Source organism: Corvus kubaryi, unplaced genomic scaffold (assembly GCF_017639235.1).
Source record: "Corvus kubaryi isolate FWS band 111438036 unplaced genomic scaffold, C.kubaryi_AGA036_p1.0 136, whole genome shotgun sequence".
Classification (NCBI taxonomy): Eukaryota; Metazoa; Chordata; class Aves; order Passeriformes; family Corvidae; genus Corvus; species Corvus kubaryi.
Genome location: NW_024580670.1, coordinates 7790448 through 7810121, shown reverse-complemented (window position 1 = coordinate 7810121; position 19674 = coordinate 7790448). Strand labels below are relative to the sequence as shown.

At 42.7% G+C, this 19674-nt stretch overlaps 1 long non-coding RNA gene across 2 annotated transcripts in view; it reads right to left on the bottom strand.

The window, feature by feature from the left end:
• The window catches only part of LOC121658428, a 62359-nt gene extending 50280 nt beyond the window's left edge, over positions 1–12079 (bottom strand). The window contains exon 1 of one of the 2 annotated variants that reach the window (XR_006013966.1): positions 11831–12079. This is a non-coding gene — a long non-coding RNA (uncharacterized LOC121658428). The remainder of the gene's footprint in view (positions 1–11830) is intronic. The other variant, XR_006013969.1, reaches the window with a different exon arrangement.
• Between the last annotated feature and the right edge of the window lie 7595 nt (positions 12080–19674).

Here is a 19674-nt window from a genome sequence, read left to right as displayed (position 1 = left end):
ATTTTTTTCAGTCCTTCATCTTAAACACTTAAATGCACAGCATGCAGACTTTGGTATGAGAAAGGACTGACAGCATAATGACTTTACAAGTATGTGAGGCTTAAAATCACAACCAGTATAGTCTTATTCACTGGATGTTGCTCTTGAGAATAAACTTGGGTACTGGTAAACATACTCCTGAATACAGTCTCAGCTGACAAATACCTTGTCATCTTTCCATGCAGATTTAAAAAGCCTTTTATTATATAAAGTCCCCATTTTTTTTCCAGTTGGGAACTTACAGCATATATATATACGTAATTATTAGTGTTGCTTGAGGAATGAGTCAGCCTTATTTCCACTGAGAATTTCCCCAACTACTTTAGTTGCATGTAGGGAGCTGTATTATTTTGCTTAATTACATAAAGGTTTCAGATCACTAAGATTTTATGTTATTAACACAAACATCAAATGATTTAAGCGAGTTCCTAGAATACCTAAGTGAAAAAATCAAAACAAGTGCCTTAGAGGAACTGCTTCTCAAGTCTTGAAAGAGTGGGCAAATGAAAAAAAAAAAAGTTAGCCAAGTATTTTCCCCACAGGAAAACTAATAAAGAGAAAGGCATGGATATCTTCCTTTCAAGGTGAAGCCTCCTGTGGCTAATCTTTCACATTTTTTTATTTAGCCTAAGACCCCACCCTGCAAAAACATAAACAGATCTTTAAATTTATGATCTTGAGAAGTCTACCCACATGAGCTTTTGCAGGATCAAGACCTGAGAGAATGATTTCTGTTCATAAAGCACTTCTAAAGTTTTATGTGCCAAATTTTGAGAACAATCTATTTTCACCCACCCACTCTGACCTTATTTGCTCAGCAGGCACTATTTCTGGAACTGCCAGAAACCTCAACGTGGCCGTACATTTTGCTGTCGACTCTTGAGGAGATAAGGCCAGTGTTTTCAAATGCTTTATGCACTTAGGCAGCTGCTTGAATGGTTCCTCATAGATATGCTGGGTACAGGGTTTTTCAGTGAATGCAGATTCAGGGAAACCCTGCATAGGTCTATTAATTCCATTATTACAGTCCTGGGACAGATTTCCTTTAAATGCAAAGTTCGGCTTGCCAAGAGTCAAAGTGGGAAAAATGGCCTTAGATAAACTTTAGTAGAGCAGAAACATATGTAGAGCTCATCAGAGGGTGTCTGGTTCCCCTTCCCTGTCCTCTCTCCAGGAGAACCAGGTGGCTTTTGTCACAGCGAAAATCAATCACACTGTTCTCTGCTCCCACCTAGTCACTGTGTGTGAAATAAACCCTATTTCTAGGGTTTAAGTAGGATAATAAGGGGAAATGTAGTTTGCTTCACCCTATGGATAACATACAAGGTAATAATCTAGAGCAAGATCTAGATTAAAGGAAAGGATCCTAAATATGTGTTTGTCCAAAACTCCCCTATTTTTTTAAGAGTTCCAAGTGTGTGAGGCAAGACACTGGCCTCACACCTCCTTAAACTCTACTATAAGATTTGAAAGGTATCAGTTAATCACAGACTCATAGAATATCCTGGTTTGGAAGGGACCCACAAGGATCATCAAAGTACAACTCCTGTCCCTGCACAGGACACTCCAACAATCCCACCATGGGCCTGAGAGCGTTGTCCAAGTGTTCCATGAGCTCTGGCAGGATTTGTGCTGTGACCACTGCCTTGGGGAGCCTGTTCCAGTGCCTGACAACTCCCTGGGTGCAAAACCTTTTCCTAGTATCTAACCTAAACCTTCCTTGACACAGCTTCATACACACACCTTTGTCTTCAATACTTTGTGCTTTACTATTCAGTATCTTGCGTTTCACACCACAAAGGTTTCTTAAATATAATTTTGCACTTTGTGGTCAAAAAGAGTAAGAAGTGAGTAACTCCATAACTGGTAAAGGAGTTTACAGAAATGTTTCTTCATCCATGATTGCTTTCTTCTTCTCCTGAAAGGTGCATTCACTGCACAAGCTGGTAGATTAATAAGACTGACAGTATTTGATTTGAAATTCAGACTAGTAGCTAGTTATTAAAGATAATAGCTTGTCTGAGCTTCTTAATATAAGAAAACTTTCCTAAAAACCAACTCTGATAAGCATAATAGTTTACCTTGCCTTTTAAATTCAGGGGCTCTACCTTATCTTCAATGGTAATTCACTTCGAACAAGACACTACCCATGCCTCTGGTAAAATGAACCATCACATTAATAACATTCAGCTCTTGAAGTTTCCTTTATATGTATCACAAATGCCAAATTAAAAACTAAATTTTGAGCCTACAGTCTGTGGGATTATTCCTATAAGTAGTCACTATAGGACTTAGCACTTTTCTGGGACATACTGGCAATTACCATGACATATCTGTGACACATAATATTTTGGAAACATCCTTTGTAGACCCTGATGGGGTCACTGGATGCAGTATGCAAAGGGATGTCTTGTGAGAATTCACTGAGTCTTTTTGTTGCTGAAGCAGGTTAGGAAATCCAGGGAGTACTGCATGGGGCACAGCACACAGCATGACTACAGGATAGATCACAACAGGCTCCTGTTTTACAGATCAATCCTGTTTTACAGATCACAGTTGTACTGTGAAATTTTACAAGGCTCAGGCAGACCCTCTGCGGTGCCCATTGTTGGGGTTTTAGTTATCCTCCTGCTTTCTTTTTCTCTTAAAGGAATTTTCCCCATACATGTTGCCAAGGGGACAAATTACTGGGTGCTTAAGAAAAACAAAAGACCTGGTCACAGGAGTGGGGTGCATCTGACTACTCTTTTTCACTTGGGTTTGTGGGCAGTCAGTTCCTGGCATTTGGACGGAGAGAGAGGCTCCTTTTTCGGCTGCCTTCCTCCTACCAGAGAGACCCCAGGATTCCCAAGCCCGCGTTCACTGCCCCGCTGGGAGCCAGGCTGCGGCCACCCTGTCCCCGCCGTTGCTTCGAGCCTTCGCTGCTCTGTAGCCCCGCACGTCCTGCCTGCCCAGACCTCCGGGGGTTCCACTGCAGCTCCAGAGTTTGATACATCTCATCTGCCACCCGGGATTTGTGCTCGTCCCTGCTGTTCCAGCCTGCTGTTCCCGAGGGTCCGGCCGGACACCGGGATCGGCTGCCCAGGGGTTTGTGGAGCCTTTGTCCCATCCCTTCCCGGGATCCCAGGCCGCCAGTGCCGCGTGCTCCCCGAGCTCGCTCCGGAGCGCCCCCTGCAGCCGCGGGGGAACCATCGCACCTGCCCTGCTCACCGGGAGCCGCCAGCGCCCCTGCCGGCTGCGAGCGGAACTGCACCCGAGGGGAAAGGGCCCGACAGCCGAGAGGGCTGGGACTGGGTTTGTGATTGTTCGCTGTTACTGCCAGAGTTATTGCTGTTTGTTTGACTGGTTATACACACACATATATATAATAGTAAAGAACTGTTATTCCTGTTCCTCATATCTTTGCCTGAAAGCCTCTTAATTTCAAAATTATAATAATTCGGAGGGAAGGGGGTTGTAATTTTTTTTTCTTCCATTCCAAGGGAGACTCCTGCCTTCCTTGGCAGACACCTGTCTTTCAAACCAAGACACCCATCCATCCAAATTCATACTTTGGCAGTGTGGATACTCAGTCTGGTTTCAGTGAGCTGAAATAGCTGCAAGAAAACACAGAACGTGGATAACTGGGTCAAACCATTCATACGTTGCAAGTAGAATTTTTTCCCATTGGTTTATCCCACAGAAAGTGGGAGTGTTTGGGCTACAGCTAAAAACTGAAAAGAGAAGCACAGAGGATTAGACAAGCTCAGTTTCAAATTCCTGGCTATCTAACTCACAAGCCCCAATTAATTTAAATACTTTAAAATCTGATTTTAAAGTAATATAAAATATTTATAGATTGTAATTACGTACTACAGAGTTGGTTAGTTCAGACAAAAGTATCAACAGACTGAATTGGGGCGCAAACACCTCTTCTGGGGGTGTATAGCTTGATAAAATATTGATATTGAAAACCCAGAAGCCTTTCCTTTGCAACTCCTGGGAACAGATTATTTCCCAGGTGTATCCCACTATAGGGATTGGGCATTCCTTTAATGTGTAAGTAGCTCAATGGAAGGTGCTGTGCTAGAAATCTCAATGCAGTTACAACCCCTCTGCAGGGCACGACAAAATGAGCTGTTCTGGGAGAACTTGCAGCTGTCATATCCTGCCAGCCGGTTCCCTGAGACAGCATGTGGTTCCCATGTGGAGCTATCAGCACAGAGCTGCTGAGGGGCTGGGAGTGGAGATGAAAGGGGTGGTGAATGTTGGCCTGATGTCATAGTGCACTTCTCTGAGCCTCAGCATGGGTAGGATTGGGAAGGTTCTTTCCTAGGTAAGGCATTTACATCAGGAAGAAAAGGAGGACAGTATTGGTCTCTTCATCCCTCAGCTGTGAAATACAGATGTTTTCAAACACGGAGTTAATCTGTAGGAACCACTGCTTGCAACTTGTCCAAAGAAAATCTACACCTCTCTTGGTGTAATTGAGCAAGAAATACACAGTGTGAGCTCTGACTTTCATGTCTTGATGGATGAAACTTAAAAACTATGATGGCTTAGAAGCAAACATCAACACCATGAGTGTTCAAAATGAAAAAGCATCATTCGGAAAAGCAGAGATCAAACTCCAAACATGACCAGATACCTCTGATAATTCACTTGTGAAATGGACATCTGCTGCTACTGAGACTCTGTTGGACACCCAACAATTCAAAACTCTGCTGAAGGCTTGTACCATAAAGGTGGGAGCAGTGGACAAAGTCTCATCAGCAACAACATGTAGCTGTCCAAATATTACATGATAGGCACCATTACAAGAACATGGAAAAGAGGAATAGCTTTAGTGGGGATATAAATAATGCAGAGTGACACGAACACATAAGCTGTGTGAACTGAGAGAGGCTGCCTTTCGGGGCGAAACAGAAATTATTTGCAAAAGGACAGAGGACTATGGATTATAAAATAAGTGTTGAAAAGCTGGTACTCCATAAATATGGTAAGAGTAGTTTATCTGCAACAGGATTCAAAGACCAAAGAGAATTTCACATGCTTAGATAAATGTATTCCTGAAATTCTGCTACTCAGCTATGGCTTCCCTCAGTGCAAAAATTGAATGCAGAGACTTGATTTATTTATCAATAAATCCACAGTCTAATTGAACATGCAGGGGAAAAAAATAGTGCCTGAGGATAGTTATAGAAATATTAAACTACCCCCCACTGTTTGCTGAATCTGCCACTTTTGTTCCAGCAAATTTCACCGTGTTGGGACACCAGTGTGTGGGGAATGATCTTTCTCAGTGCAGGGGAGGAATCTGCAGGAACCACTCTTTTGCTTTCCTCTGTTGCTGCCTTTACACACCCCCTGGGCTCCATTCTGGAGATCTTCTGTCTCAATCCACAGGCTGTGTGGTGCTAGAGAAGAACATGGAAATGCTGGCCACGATGTTCAGAGAGATCCCTTGGTGCGCTCCTTTGAGCTCCAAATGAGTTCTTGCTCATGCATCTCTCCCTAGACTCTGCAAAAGCAGAGAGAAGGAAAAAAAGAGAACCACAGCTTCCCCTCTCTTTCAGGAGATACAATACAGGCTCTTAAAGGATGAGTAGCAGAATAGTTATTGCTATTTCCCAGTTCTGCCTTTCCCACCTTCAGCATCTTCCTTCTTTAAGTCCTGTAATTCTGTTAAAACACAGCTGGATCTGGAATAATCAGAATCAGCAAAAAGATACTGACTTGTTTTACTCACCTCTGATCTTTGCAATGCCAAGATCCACCTTCTCAAGCTTCTTTTTGTTTTTTTGTTTTTTTTTTTTAATTGATTGTATGTTTGTTTGTTATTAAAATTTGTGGGTTAGGGTTAGGGTTAGGATTAGGGTTAGTTGGCCTTTAGGGTTAGGGTTTGGGTTAGGGTTAGCTTAGAGGCTGTTTCATGTAGTCTACCTCTGCTGAGGAATGTGGATCAAATACACCCAAAAAGTTTACAGCTCTTTTATCTAATTTGGTTTTTATGACCCCAAGTAACAGAGATTCTACAGACACTCTAGCAGCCAGTTCAAGTGTTTACCTAGGTTTATAGTTAGAAAGACAACCGAAATCTCCTTTCTTGGAAATTAAAGCAATATTTCCTGCCCTGACCTCAGAGGATAATGGATTACTGACTCCTTTTAGGAGCTTCTTATACACTGGAAGTCTGTTATCATACCCTACTCAATTGTGTACAGGAAACAAACTGACTTTCTCCAAACTTTTGTCATAGTTTATAGGTTTCTATTTATTCCTGTTCCTGTCCAGTGGGACTGAACTTTTTATTTTAAAATATGGTACTTAAACCAAATTCTGGGTAAACTGGTAAACTTCCAGTAGTTCTGAGCACAGCAGAGTAATGACATTTGACATGTTACAAGCAGTGTTACTGTTAGTACATTTTACAAGATTTGCTTTTGTACGAATACATCTCACTTCTCATTTACTGTGGATGCTATCACCTTCAGATCTTCCAGGCTTCTGCCTTTTTGGTGTGTGGAGATTTGGCTTCTCCTGCCTATATATAGCTTTTTTTATTTCACTTGAGTGAATGTGACCTTGTTAAATTGGAATAATCTCCCTGGTTTACCAAGAGCACTAGTTCTAATTGTGGTGCTCTAGTATTTCCAGTTACTTCCAAAATGCTGTCATTTAAAAATGTTACAATATCTAATTTATTCTTTCCAGTTATAACCTGCTTAAAGTTAGGCTGAGAAATACATGGTTTCTTGAGAGTTCATTTTTCCATTTTCTTGAAAGCAGGTACTATATTTGCCCTCCCCTGGTTTTCTGGGACTTGACCTATCCTCCACAGGTTCTGAGAGATGATAACTAATAATTATGAAATTGCACTGGTTAATTCCTTAACTGCTTTAGGGGAACAGGTCTTGCTGTCTACAGTACATGCAACTTAACTAAATCTTCTCTAATTCTTTCTCTATTCTAGTTCACACTCCATTGCCCTGTTAAAACAAAATGATCAGGTTACAATTAACCTTTTTTGAGGAAAGACGCAAAGATAGCATTTCATGAGTGAGAAAAATTTCCACTACACCCTCTTGGCTCCCTTCTCCCTTCAAAGAAAATCCCACAAAGATTTTGAGAGGGAAAATTAGCAAAAAGTAAAGTAAGAAAATAGCAAAAGCTGTTACAGCAACTTGAATTCTTCCCTGTTTATCTCTTTGTATTGTCTGCTAGACTTCCCTATTTGTTCTAATTAATTGGCAAACTACTGCTAAAGTCATTCATTTCTCAAAACTTATTTATTTTGCCTCACAACATTTATTTGCACAGCACTACTGTTGTGTACAAAGATTACTCTTTAATGGAGTTCAGAATACCCTTGCACAGCATGCAATTCTGTTCAGTCCAAAGAATACAATACACCATATACTGAGTCTGTAACTTAAATTAATCTTATTTGGTTTTACTCTGCTTGGTTACCCTTTATGTGCTTTCTTAAAGTCATGTGATTTTTATTTTTTGACTCTTTTAATTACTTGCTTCCACAATATATTTACAAGGATATTCCACAGCTCTTTTCAAAGCAGTTTGCATTAACTAACTGGAATAGATTTGCTTTTGCAATAACAAAATTAGAAGAATACAGTCTTTTTAGATCTCAAGGATGTATTTAAACAAAAATGAGTCAAAACCTGTAACTCCATACTTTGGGACATCAAATAAAATCCTGGCATTGTTTCAGCATGTTTGGATGTGAACATACCCCATGTGAAGGTCTTTTTTAGAGGCTGTCTGGGCTGCAGCCACCCAGAGCGCAGCAGGAAGATACATCTGTATATTCCTGGAGAACAAATACAGATGACTATCAGCAGTGCTGATCTGAACCTCCACTCAGGTTTGATCTTCAGAGCTGGCTTACAGACATAACAGGAAAGAAACCTACAGGACTTTAAAGGGAGTAAGCATCACCTGCAGTAAGACTGAAATCTGTAACCTTGGCAGAGGCAAAGGACATCAGTACTGAGCCACTCAGACCTGCTGCAGCCAGTTTTGGGCACTGTTGGAGCAGCACCTAGCCCAATCTGTCTGGGGCAGGGGGAAATAACAATGAAGTTGGCCCCTGGCTGACTTAAGCAGTTTGCAGAGCCTCCAGCAGATCCTGGCATTCAGTCAAGCGCTCAAGTCAGCTGCTGTCAATCCCCAAAGCAGCCAGGATAGGCTGTGGTCATGTGTGTGCTCCCAGGGCAAGCCCAGTACAAGGCAGGAGACTCAGGCAAAACTCCAGAGCACAGCACGGCACAGGCTGAGGATCCATGCCAGATGCTGCCCTGGGAGCTGCCCCACCCCTTCAGCAGGGCTTTCGACCTCCAGCTGACACAGAGCCAACACCAAGGAGTCTGGAGGGAGTGCGGCTGCTGGGAAGGCCATACAGACCCTTGCTGGCCAAAGGAATGCATCTCTATACTCTGACTGTGCTGGTTGTTTCCCTGAGGACAGCGAGTGTCTGCAAAGTCACAAGGGGAAAAGAGATGAAGCTGTGTTTTGGATTTTATCACTGTTATTTAAGTGACTGGTTAAGCCAGAGTCTGTCAGTGATAGATAGAAATAACACCTGCCTGATCTGAAAACAGGAGCCTCAGTGACTTTACCATACACTGCAGATAAGCAATTATCTTGCTTGGTCATAGATGCCCATGTTAACACTGCTATTGCTGCCAGTGTCTAAGAGGGCACATCCAACCGATGCACAGACGCCACTGGTACCTCTGCTTGCTAGATAAAGCCAGCCAGTAATATCAACAGACCCCAAGCTAGCTTTATTTAACCAGCATTGGTCCTGGTGACATGTGAGGGCATGCAGAACTGCTTTCACACACACTGACAGTGACACTGTCAAATGCTCAGTTAAGGATGAGGATGGCTGCTGCCAAATATTTCACATGCAGAAAGAAAGCCAAGTTATTTATCTCATTTTATTTGCAGTAATAGTGGACTGTTGAACAGCATGTAAGTGCACTACAATAAAATCAATAGAGAATATTAAAAGCAGAAAAAAGATCAGCCAATATAAGGAAACTACTAACTTGAATGAAAGGATCTAAGAGGAGGGCACACTGAACAGCTCAGGAAAACCAACCCATCCAAACAAAAGAGAATGATTTCCAGGTTTGATTAGACAAATCTTCAACCCTTCACTGAAACAAACTGCCCTTGATGGTTCCTCTGAAGCCTCTGAAGAGAATTTTTCTCAGCATACTTGAAAAATTTTCATAATCAAGGACCTGAAAATACATAATCTCTACTTGGTGTGATCTCAGATGACTAATTCCAGAAACTAATTCACCTGCACTAACACTGCAGGAGTGGAAGCAAAAGAGAGCATCTAACAATTCAGAAGTCACTCTGTCCAATCTGAGGTCAACATGAGTTTTGCCATTGGTCTTAAAATAGTGGCAGAAATTCTTATCCCATGTAGAGGGATGCTGGATTGCTGAGTGTAGAATAATGCTTTCCTTTCAGATACAAGCAATAGATGGCTGGTACTCTAAGCATGACTAAAAGGTTTCTCTTTGGTAAAGATACTCAGATTTTGAGACAAAGTTTAATGGGTAAAGCTCAAGCCTGACTGGAAAAGCTGTTTTCTGGATCGCTGACCCAAGTTAATCCAGTTTGTGAATGATCTATGTGATAATGTACCAAAAAAATGTTTAAAAAAAACCAAAGTTGTGTTTGCTGTCAAGCTGATTTCTGCTGCTTTAACTGGACTTTGAATGAGCTATCAAAGACAGCCACCCATTAGTGGAGGTTACACCAAAAGCCAGCACTGTCCTTTGCTGAAAGCCCCAGCAGCAATTGCCTGATCCCCTCAAGTTGTTTGTAAAGGCTGCATTAAAGCAGCTGCCTCAGCTCTTCCTGCTGTCATTGCAGCACTGGATTAGAGATAGCACCTGGCTTCTTTCTAACCAAAGACTACGTAAAATGGGGAGAACAATATAAAGAAGAAAATTTGTAAGCAGGTTTAAATCTTTTACCTGAAAGTGTATTTGATCCAAAGCAATCCTTTGTTTGAAGATATAACCCCTTGAAAGTTTCTGAGCTTTTCTCAAAGGTAGAAATTTTGAACTATCATTGTTCAATAGCGGCTGGTTTTTAACTGTTCTTTCCTTCATTCTTTTCTGCCACTGAATGTCTTAAAATGAATGATTTCATGGTTCCATTCTTTAATTTTCAATTTTTCTGTTTCACTATTATTAATTTGTCTTGTTCTGCTGCTTTTCAAAATTTTTTTCCCCCTCTGGTAAATTTAAAGGACAGAATGAAATGTGAAAAAGAACTATGTCAATCTCTTGGCTGGTAACCAAAGGGTTACAAATATTTTCAGTTGCACAGTCCAGCTCCACAGATCCCAAATTATTGTCCAGGTAATTGTATTGAAAGTGGTTCACATTCCTATTCATAACTGCTAGGCCCCAAAAAACCTCGAGAGTAATGAAAAATACTGTGGTCATTTCTCAGTGAGAGTGGCCTCTGCAGTAGAGAATGAGAGGTAGGAGGGGGGAAGGTCCAATGAGGAAATAATAAAAATCAACTTCAGAAAGTTTTTATTAAGGCTGTAAATTAATATTTGCATAGAAGAAAGTTTTAAAATATGAACACACAAACACACTTGTGCATTTAAAGGAATGCTTCGATTCCCTATTGTAGTTCGTCTAAAAATTCTACGCCGCAGAAAGCAGTAATTATTTCAGCTTTGCATATTGTAAACCCGGTCACTGTCATTCTTTCTTTGCCTCCACATGCCTCAATGCCACATTTTCTACAATCGTGGGGAGATTGCCTTGGCTCTCACTCAGCTGGCTCAGCTAATGCAATTCACAGGCCTTCAAATGTAAGCTTGTAAACTATTTAGTTCTTTTTCTCTCTAACAGCTTGTCTATTAACAGCTCATTGAATGGAGGAGGGAGAAGAAGCTAGTGAGACCTCTCTTGGTATTGTTCAGCAGTGACCCTGGCTCTCTCGGATTGGTGGCCAGTGCTCACTAAACAGCGTTTGTCAGCACATGTTGTTTTGCTGGATAATGGTGTATTGTGCGAGCAGCCGTCTGGATCACTAGCAGGTAACAATAAGATGGGAAATAAGTCTCCTGTGTGAGATGGGAAGGTTATAAGAATGATGTATAAAAATCCAAGGCAATGCTCGATAGGATGGCCTGAGTACTGCAAGAAAACCTGTGCCAAGATCTCTTGAGAGATCTTTGTCTGCACTTCCCTCTGTGCATTGTTCAGGACCCTCATCACTGCTGTGTCCTCCGGCTTGGGATGGACTTGGGGAATGAGGATGTTTCACTGCTGCAGGATTTTCAGGATGTATGTCCACTGCTCATGGCCTGTACTTACTGAAAGGTGGGTTTTGTCAGGATACCAGGATCATTAAATCCTGGGACAGGAGCACCAGAGCCACCCCACACCGTGGTCCATGCCCATTATTCCTGCAGCTATATGATAGAAGGCTGTGCTATGCATTGCAATGAGAAATGCGATGCCTACAGGCCCGGCTCCTGCTCCAGCACTGTTGTTCCACGGTTGCTGGGCCGAGATTCCATGTCGCCGTGTCACGCAATGAGCCTGCCACACCCTCTGCTTTGCTAATGGATTACACAAAATATCTAGTAATTTATTACTGATGGCTGAGATTTCTTTAACTTTTCTTAGTGTTCTATATGGTATTACCAGGCAAGTTGGTGGCTCAATGTTCAACAACGAGAATCCTGCTTGGCACAGATTTCTGGGGCGGGCCCCCCCCCACACCCCGCCGTACTTACAGGCCGTTCTGTTACAGAAACACCGTGTTTCCAGCTTTGTTTTTTGCTGTGCTAAGTATTGCAGATTTTGTGTTATCTCCCAGACAGACGGACAAGGCGGCAGCACGGAGAAATCAGGTTTCCAAGGAGTGATTTATGAGACGCGAGCTCGGCCGTGCGCGCATTGCAACTCCCCCGTGTGGCTCGAAGCCGCCGGCGGCTCAGCCCCGTCAGGCTGGGGCTGCCCGGGCTCCCACCCGGCAGCTCCCAGGAACAAACACGGCCTGGGGAACATTCCCGTGCTCAGAAGGGGCCATCGGTTTGCAATTAATATTGACGCCAAGAGAATAATATTATTCTGTTGGTTTCTGCTACAGGGAAGGGGGGAAAAAATTGTGATATTTTACTAACTGTGATGCTTTGAGAGGAATTATGAGGTATCATATTCCTTGGCTATGAATTAAGTCTTAATGACTTAATTCTCAGTTTCCTTTACCCCCATCAAAGTGTCTTACGATGTTACCTTTAATAGATGCTAAAATCTATTTGGACATCATTAGTTATTTTAAAACTGGGATTATAAATTTTTGTGGACTAACACAACAGTTCAAGGTTCTAAACACATGTTAGTTGTACTCTTCAGGTCACTTATGATAAACATTCCCCCTTTTTGGCTTAGCTATGAAAGCTGAGTTTGCAGTCCAGAATTGAATATTTTTACCCAAAACCACACACACACAAAAAAAATTACAGTTTACTACTATCTTTTATATGTCTTATGTATATTTTCTTGGGCATGGGCCAAAGGAAGCAATTGTGTTCTTCCAAATTAAAGAGTTTGACTCTGCCCCATGATACACTGTCGCAAATTACCTGTCAGCTGCATAAAGAGAGGTTAGACATACACCAGCATAGACAAAGGTAGAATTGGGCCCAAAGTATTTATTCTTTTCAGGAACTTGGCACCCTCTTCTCCCATTCTGCTGAAATGAACATAAAGAGATGCTGAAATTCTAAAATGTTTTAAACCCTCCAACACTGTAGCTGTGAGCAGGGTGCATTGTAACTACCAGACCTTGATGGCATGAAGATATGCATCATGAATATGAGATCTGGGGACAAAAGATAAGGGCACAGCCTTGCCACACTCCCAAAACACTGTACAAAGTAACAACTGCATTTTTGTGGTATTTGGTCACCTCCCTCCTTGAGCTGGCAAAACTTTGACTTGGACCCAAGTAGGTGCAGTTTCAGGAAAGTGACTGCCCAGTGGAGTTGTACCCAGCTGCAGTGGATCTGTATTTGATGACACTTAAAAAGATGAATGAAAATCATTTCGGTTGCATTAGAGATGTAAACTGTCAGGGATTTGGATTACTGTTTATTCAACTTTTTGGACAGCATCTTTATGCTTCCAAGAAATCCTTTTTAGTCCAGGCATCAAGAGGAGACAGGATGAACTCGAAGCAAGAAACTGGAGTTTGCAGACAAGTAGCTCATGCTCCTGACACTGGAGAATAAGGGAATGGAAAGCAAAAGTAGAGAAAACAAAGGATACTTTGTGGGTGGGCTGTACTGCCAAACCTCAGTGGCCTGGATACATTGTTGTTGTTTATCTATCTCCATCGGTGCTTATGGGTATGTATTGATCTGAATAACTCATGTCTGAGGGGTCACTGGGGCATCTGATTTTATCCCTTTCTTTGCAAGGTTTATTAATATTGACACTTCTTTTAAATGAAGTGGTGGGGCACCAACCATGGAATCCCTTTTTAATGGAATCATATTAGCTAATGTACTGCCTGTCCACACTCAAATCCAGAGTGGTTTACACAAGCCTATATTTGAGTAACTGCTAATGTTTTAAGACAAAAGAAACCCAAACACCAAACCCACAGATCTCTGAAACCAGAGAGGAATAGCAAAGACAGAACTATGCTGCAATCTGCAATCTGCATTTCTCTGTTGCAACACAGGGACCCAAAATAAAGTAAGAGTTACTTTTCCTGTAACTTACAAGTGTTACTTCTTTCCTTGTTCTGTCAAGGCCATTCCTCCCCTCCCCTGCCCACCAGGGGCTGCATTAGTTTCTGGAATGTAATTATTCTCATATGTACAAGCTCCTGTAAGACAAAAAAGATCGCCAGAACATACAAGTTTGCACATCCTCTTATTCCTGCACTCAGAGAGGGTGTATCTCTGAGTGAACATGGGTATGGCAAATGTTCCTCTTTAACTTTCTCTTCTTTCCTTAAACAGATTGGAAGTCTGCTTCTACCATTTATAGAACAGGTTTTCTTTTTCTTGAAAGTGCTCTCCTGGGACTGACTAGGAAAGTGTTTTTTGCAGTCTGCTTGATTGGTCTTCATTGTGGAGCAATTTCAGGGGCCTGGCTTTGGACACCATTTGCAATGGGTTTACAACAGAAGGTCATGTCTTGTTACACAGCCCTTATTGCCTCTCCCCTTGGGACCACAGCACACCTGTGTCTTTACCCTTCACCAGTAGCTTCTGACACATCTTTTTGACATCCATGCGGGGGGGCAGGAGCATATCACACTAACTTCTTTGGCAGAAATCAGCAGTGAACTGAAAGAGGGGAAAGGAGGAGCAGAAATTCCATCTTCAATGAATTTATTCTCACCAATTTTGTGAATGTTTTCAACGATGTTTTGGTTGTAATGCACGAGGCCTTTAAAAGAGTAGGTATGTCATTATGATACTGGCTTTGTGGAGTCCAGGAAGACAAGGGGGCTGGAAGGTGCATTTACTAAAGACAAGAAGATTGCTCATGGTAACTGTCTGTAACCAGACTAGATCCAGCACACCACACCCCTGCTGCTGCTCCTTACAGCAACTTATATTCCGCCTGAGTTCACACTGCCTGCAAACCCTGCCTGTCCTTGAGTCAGCTTCACTGTGTAGAAAAACCTGACAGTTGCAGTTATCTCCCTGGCAAGCTGCACAATAGTGGAAAAACATTGAGCATGGACAGAGCCTTCCCATTCAAAGCATTTCTGCTTTACTGCAACTGAGGATCTCAAGACTTTCATTGAACCCAAATATTATTCAAACCTATAAACAATATTTGCACCAATAATGGAAGATCCTGTCTGTTGTCTCATTAGTTTCCACCTTAAATTCTGCCAAGACAGTAATTTCCAGTGAGTCATGGATGTGGTCACAGATAAGCAGGACAGAAAACTGGGTATTTCATCTCATCCCTCAGCTCTAGTTATGAACATGCTTGCTCTGCTCACTGCCACACTGATAGATTTTTTTATTATTCTTTTAACAGGAGAGGATTTGTGAATTAAACACACACTCACAACCCTAGCAAGGTTGTACCACAGGACTCTGAACTACGGCTGCATTTGAAAGAGAAACTCACTGCTGATCAGTCCAACCCTCCACACACACTTTTACAAACACAGCCATTTTAAGGCCATTTCGGGAGACTAAAGAACTGTTTGACTTCAAGGTTAATTTGAAGTTTTCAAGTAGGCATCTGAGCATGTGACTGTCTGTTCTGAATGATTTAGCCTAAGGCTACCCTAAGGTGGTGGTTCTTTTTTTAGAACACAAGAAAATAAATGTATTGGTCTTCCAAAAAAAAAACCTGTCACAGTGCAAACCCTGTGAGACACTGCCCAGCCAGGACATCTTGGAGTATCTCTCAAGTCAGTGCTCATTCCTGTCATGCTGGTTGAGCTGTAGATGTGCAGCCTGTAATACTTGCAGCAATCTCTGACCCACAGCCTATGTCTTCACCCAGAGTTTGCATCACCCATCAACATTTTTCATACCTTTCACTTTACCTGCATCTCTGAGTTCATCTATTTTTTTGTCTTCATAAATCAAACAACACCGCTCTTTGCTATGATTATATTGAAATAAAGCCCTCTCTTTTATCACAGCACTTTGCTTGCCCTCCACCTCTGTTCTCAGCAGGTTCTCAGATGCCTTGTTAAGACCTTCAAAGCCTCACAGCATACTCTGAGAAGAATGCATCTGTCCTGAGGCTACGAGAAACTAACTCTGCAATAGTATAATTTATGAAACTACAAGTTCAGCATCCTTTTTTTCTTTTCCATGCAAAGCTGAACAGGAACAAGGACTACTGAATTAACCAGGAAGTTTATACGTCACATTAGTTATAATTTGAACTGTAGCTGCTTCTTCGTACTTCATGTTGAATTATCCTTTCAGGGCTAGATCCTCACCTGGTCTTTTCCCCACAGGTTAACCATTCCAGTGAGGCTGGCTGTAAATCAAGGAAAATGTATCCCTTTCTTTCTAAACACAAAAAGAAGTGTAACTTTGTGTATCTGACTTTTTTCTTTGATTTTTATTTCTCCAATCCTTTACATAGTCATTATAGATGTTAAGAAGCCTGTTTTGGAAATGATTAATGCTATTAATAATTTTCTAATTCAATAAAACCTCTCATCTTTGAACTCCTTGCAGTATTTTTTTGCTTTCTTCAGCTTTTCACTAATTCAAACATATGACAAATACGAGTATTCGTTTCAGTTTTCTATTATTTCTCATGTCCGATCAAATAAATTAACAGACTTCCATTTCTTTCCCAGGAGTCATGCCCATATGTTGATGAAGACAGCACAAAAATATTACCTGTTCAAACAAGAGGGGGATAAAAAAAGGATAGAAGTTATCTTTTATTCACTGTTCCAAGCAAACCAGGGCTGCTGGTCCCCTTCTCACATTGACAGTGCCTGCTCTGCTAACCGTAAATATTGCAAGATTTGCAGAGCACCCATTGGTCTGGTTTAGCTGCATTGGGTTATAATGTCGCCTTTCAATCTCTTCATACAGTAGCAGTTATTTTAATCATGCCACAGTACTTCAATCATTGGGAAGATTCAGCTGTCCTATCTAATGTGGCCGCTCCACAGTCACGTGGCCCCAGTCCAGGAGAGCAGCATTCTGCTAATGCAGTTTGCTGTGTTTGGGTAGTTAAAGATCCATCTGCAGGCCAATTTGTACCTGTGTATTGTTGATAGACAGCCTGCCTCGGGCACGGACACACTGCATGCAGGAAATGGATTCTCATTTAACCGTGTTTAATTTTGTTCTCTGTATCTCCATCATCCATCTTTCCATTTCTTTGCCCACCCAAATTGCTAATGCGAAACAAAGCTACTTCCACCACCACAGCTCCTAAACTGATGTGTGACGATGCAATGATTGATTTCCCACTCCAGGAAAAGTGGGTCATTGTACATGATGTAGCACAGCAGGCTGAACCAAGCTGGTCGTGCTGACATTGGGCTTTTACAGATTTGTTTTAAGAAGTTCAGACCTGAGGCGACTACTGTGAATATCCAGCTCGAACATCTCTGGTTTTTGATGGGAGCACTGCCATTCTAAAATCTTCCTTAGTAGCTTAGAGAGATCTGAAGTCATCTCTGCTCCTCAGGAGACAGTATTCTGATTACGCATTTTATATCTTACTTTCATGTTTGCGCCAAGAATGGAAAATGCAAAATTCCTCCAATTCCAAGATATGGGTCCAGTTTCAGGTTTGCCAATTTCCAGGATAGAAAACCAGAAACTAATTTAAAAATATGTTTTAAATATAAAATGGTGCAATTAACAGCTTTTGCAAAGGATTTTGAATTAGTGAGAAAAATACTCGTTGAAAAAAATGCACTGCTTTTACTCTTCTTTTGTGAGATTGCAATAGTGTGTAATGAGACCTGTTGAAACTCACTTTTAGATTGAAACACTTTAAGATTGCCTCTTGTGATACCTGGGAGACATCACTTTCAGAGGCAAGTCTCAGTGCTGGTGTAGAACCTGCCTTCCTATCTGTTGGAATAGAACAGCGAAGTTGGAATCAATTGCTGAAAGGGAAATATTTTGCAGGTTTTTCTGAACAGCCCAATAAGTAACTGAGCCCAGATGTCATGGCAGAATCCAAAAGGTCAAGGCAGGTGGGGATTTGGTTTTGATTTTCACAGGAACAAAAAAAATCACGAAAATATAGCTCTTAAAATTGTATCCTTGTTTTTATGAGAGTTGAAACCAATCTTCAAACCCCACCTGGTCTGGGAAATTATTTAATGAACAGGTTGGATAAGACCTTTCTCTGGGGCCTATAAATTTTTGCTTTGCTTTAGACAAATCCTTACACAAGTACTTTCTCTAATTTTTGCACACCCCAATGAGTGGTGTCCTCAAGGGCAGAGAATATCTAATCAGGTCCTTAAATCCTTACACTTGAAAAATCCGTACTGGGAGAAACAGTTTTGGCCAATAAGGAGTGCACTTTTAACTTCCAACTGTGATTTTTGGCAGTCATGACCTGATATGTGGAGAGAAAGTCAAAGGAAAACCTACAAATGCCTCCTGATGAGGGGCCCTTTGGATGCAGCATAATCCACTGCCTTGGCAACTTGTGCTGAGTGGGGTAAACCTGGATGGACACTAAGCCACTTGCAGACAGTGATAAGTACCTGAGGGCTCTACTCTAGTGACCCCTAAGCTGAGGAAGAGGGAGAGAAAATCACTGCCATTCTGCAAATGACCTCTGAATTTTCCTACTCTGTTCCTCCTCCTACCAACCATCTCTTCTCCTCTGGAAACACCAAAAATGTGGAAGGTTTTCAGGTAAGCAAAGGGAGCGTAGCAAATGACAGAGCCAGAGCTGAGCACACTACTCACTGATAAACCTGGCCAAACCCTTTCCTTTCTGAAACAGAATCCTCGGAATGGATGTAATGAACAAAGAAACAGACAAAACCTACCTCTGAATGAAATTTAAGCATCAGCAGACCACAGAACAGCCAGGAAATACCAAGTACAAACAACCATCCTTTCATCCTGAATTCACACCATTTTCTGCTTCTATTTCCTGTGCAAAATTATCACTCACTCAGAAACTCCTGCCTGGGGGGTTGTGGATGCAGAGTGGCTTGGGACAGCCTTCATCTGACTTTGCAGAAACACCAAACGATTATCTCATTTTGAGGTGGTTCTCTGGAAATACGTAGTATAATGCACAATATTGGGGGAAAACCAGCAATTTTGTGGGTATGACGTGTATTACTGGGAGAGGAAAATCAATGTGATTCCAGGGCTAGTGGGGGTGGAGGCGTCTCTTGCAGTACTCAAAAAGACATATACCACTGGAGGAGAAAAAAATCTGTATGATTTCGATGAGGATTTCTGGAAATACCCAGCACAGCACTGAGCTGTGTGATTCTATGGGGGACCACAGAGTCATACAGGGTATCGAAGAGGATGGAAAACTGTGATTTTGGGGAAGGAAGGGGAGTCGGACCCCTCCGACGGTACTCCGAGTGATGCACACAAGTGCGGGTGGGGAGGAACCACGGGGGACACGGCCACCTATCACCAATCTGTGCCCCCTGCCCGCAGCACGCACCGGGGGGTGGCATAATGAGACAAGTAACTTCACAGAGACACCGCCGGGGTGAGAGCGCGGAACCCGAAATTGCAAACAGCGGATTTCCGCGGCTCGGTCCCATACCGTCCCCCAACCGCACCGCTGCCGGCGGCATCCCCCACAAATACACGCACACAAGCGACTGGGCGGGAGCGTGCGCACGAGCACGAGCGCGCCCCCGCCCCGCCGCCGCTGCCGCTTTAAGGGCGGCGGGGGCGCGCCGCCGGGGCGCCCGGCGCGCCGCCGCCTCTCCTCGCCTCGCCTCGCCTCGCCTCGCCGCCGCGCCGCGCTCCCTCTCCCTCTCTCTCCCTCGCCCCGCTTTAAAGTCTCCGCCAGGATCCGGGCTCGCCCGCCGCTTCCTGTACAGCAGGATGGAGCGCGCCGGGGCCCCGGCTGACCGCCGCCCGCCCGCCCGTGCGCGGAGGCGGCTGTG